Source organism: Salminus brasiliensis, chromosome 9 (assembly GCF_030463535.1).
Source record: "Salminus brasiliensis chromosome 9, fSalBra1.hap2, whole genome shotgun sequence".
NCBI lineage: Eukaryota > Metazoa > Chordata > Actinopteri > Characiformes > Bryconidae > Salminus > Salminus brasiliensis.
Genome location: NC_132886.1, coordinates 40,194,686 through 40,197,739, shown reverse-complemented (window position 1 = coordinate 40,197,739; position 3,054 = coordinate 40,194,686).

Below are 3,054 nucleotides of genomic sequence, written 5' to 3'. Positions count from 1 at the left end.
CTGGAGATGAAGTTCCATGTTGGGAAACTCACCACCTTGAGCCAAAGTAACATCACCAGACCAGGAGGTAGACAGTCCGGTGTCACTTGAAGGACTTGAGGCACACACAGTGTCGCTCATGGCTGTGCAGGAGGAGATCTCATTTTGGGAATCGCACTCAGAACAAGCCTGGCACTCCTGCAACTCCAAACTGTAGAAGTAAGCATGGCCACACATCCCATCACCTGCCTCTTTCAAGGACATTCCTGTACACCTGAACCCACCTGTTTCAGGAAGAGACACAACAGTGCATTCCCTGTTAGAGGCCTCAAGAGGAAGGGTGTAATAATGGAGATGTACTTGACTCACCTGGGGTGTTGAGACACTGGTTTTGAGCTCCACAGAGGTTCTGTATCTCCAGGCATTCGTCCCTGTCCTATCAGACATATGCAATTTTTATAAAGGCAACCCTTGCGAAGACTTTGGACTCTAAATGGACTGTCTTCTGTATGGACAATGTAGCCTCAATGAAATAAAAACACAATGATCACCTGACACATCCTGTCCGCATGAACGGAGCACTGCGACACCAAGAAGAACCCTGGAGGACAGACCGTGCATTTCTCGCAGCGAGGCAACTCTCCAGCGAAATCGCAGTATTCATCACCTCGACAGGACCCACAGTCCGGAAGAGGTCTACCAACTTCCACTACGCTGGCCTCCATGTCCACTTTGTGCATACTGTAAGCCTCCCGTTCGTGGTTTCTCGTCTGGAGCCTGAGGTTCTCCAGGTGGCCCTCAAGCTCTTTGCGTGGGTCCTGAGAGGACATGTGCCTGACGCTGTCTAGGAGCAGGTTGTACTGGGTCTTGACTTGGTCCATCTGCTCAAACATCTGCCGCTGCTGCTCAAGGATTTCCTTTTGCTGGGCCACAAGAGTGCCCTGTTGTTCTGTCAGCCTGCTCTGGAGCTGCCTGATCTCGGTCTGCTGACTCTGGAGCTCCTCCACCAGTTTTTCCTGTCCCTTTGCCAAGCGTAGCTGTAGCACCAGGGCATCCTCAGACGGCACCTCGTTCGAGCCTATACGGAGTCGGGGATGTAAAAGAATGTGGGAGTGTACATTGAGTTGTGTGTATGGAATAGCTGCCCTTGAATGAGTCTGGTGTCCAGAAACCCCCAAATCTGCCCCGTCTTACCTGGCTTGACATCACAGGTGAGCTGGATTCCCAAAGGAGATCCCTCCCGGTCTGGAAAATCCCGGAGCACATGCTCTACTCTGTCCTGTGCCTTTATGACCGTTCCTTGGCCGCCTCTTCCTTTCGACCCCATGGGGCAGCCATCCCCGGGGCATGCACCTTGCCTGGGCTTGACCCGCATACCAAGAGGGGGCAGTCGGCACTCAATGCCCTTGCACCCCGTAGTGCTATTAACAGGCGAGCGGCAGCCTCTCCCCGTGCAGTCTGGAATGAACACCTCTGCCGTCAGCGTCCTCGGGTTTTCCCGCACGCCGCCATGTTGAGGGTGGACAATTGTGTACGGCACCATGGGACGGGCCGGGCACCGCGAGCCTCTGCAGTTTCCAGACTGCGTGCTTCCAGACGTTCCTGCCATACACATGAGGATCAAAACCACCGTGACCGCCATCTGGATCTTCAGGTTTCACGCAGTATTTAGTCCCTGGATGTCCCAAAATCTCCGCTTGCAGTCCACAACTGGGTTACATTATACTACAGTTCACAAAAGAAACACTGTACATCACGTCTGTGTATCAGAGACAGAGCAGTGAGGCTCCGTCCTCACCGTTCTTATGCATCCTGTAGTAAAGTCCATGTGCCACTGGCTTAATTGGCAACAGGTTTTTGGTTCTCCGCGAGCTTCTGCTAGTGTTAACCCATGGCTTTCCCTGGAGTCCCAGGAGCTCTGCATGGTATGGAGCTTTTTTGAGAAGTATGAGCATTTGCTGACTAAACTGGGGGCCAAGCATGAAGATAGCAGTTTGCAACTCCACTGTTGGAGACTTGCACTATAACACTCAACATTTTTTGATGATCTTCTGCAGTAAGGGAAGTATGACTATGTAGGCCTGCAGGTGGGAAATACTGGTGTAAATGGTGAGACCGTTTTGGTCAGTATCACAATGGTGAGTTCCCAATTCTCTATTTCCTCTATTTACTTAATTTGGTTCCACACAGACAGACACCCCCAATTGGACCTCATGAAGGGTTTGGTACTTCGCTGATGAGCTGAGTCAGCTGTCCCAGAGCAGTAAGGTCCTAAAATGGTTCATTTAGGAATTGAGGTGGACCTCCGGAACAGGACTGATGAAGTGACAGAGCGCTTCTCAGTCTAGTACATTTACGGCATTTAGCATTTAGCATTTACTACTAGCTCTACAGTGTTCATGCCAGAGTCCATCTGGTGCTAATAGTAAAGTCTGTAGACAGTTTACCCAGAAGTGTGGTTGTTCTTCCTGCTTCAGATGGAGGAAAGCTGGCACTGAAGCCCTCATTACACTCACTTTTATGATGGTATGTGAATCTTTGAATGTGCTTGTTGACCATTTCCCCAACCCCCAATCTGTATTGTCCAAGGTCTGCAGTTTTTACAAGTTCTCATTATGAAGATCAGGGCATGTTGCACATTTGAGGAAGTATAACATGAATAAAAAGATACTGTGCAATTAATTCATATTTTAAAAAGGCTCAATTAGGGCTTTTTTATGGTTTGCCGAGATTTCTGGAGCATTGCTTATTCTAAAAGTAGCGGGCTGAAATCGTAAAGTCTGCAGACCAAGCTGGATGTAGGAACTCTGCACACTGCACTCATTCTGGTCTAAAGTCAGCCGTTAGGTCCCAAAAAGCAGTGTTTTGCATCCCTGCAAAACATTAGACCCTACAGAGTTTGTTAAAGCACTGGGTTAATGATCACAGGGTTGTGGGTTCAATACCCAGATCTGCTGAACTGCCACTGTTGGGCCCTTAGCCCTATCTCCATTGGGTTTGTGTCATGTACTTTCAGAACATGGAAGCAAAATGGTTCTTTTACCATCATCAGCTACACTTTAAATACTACACTGA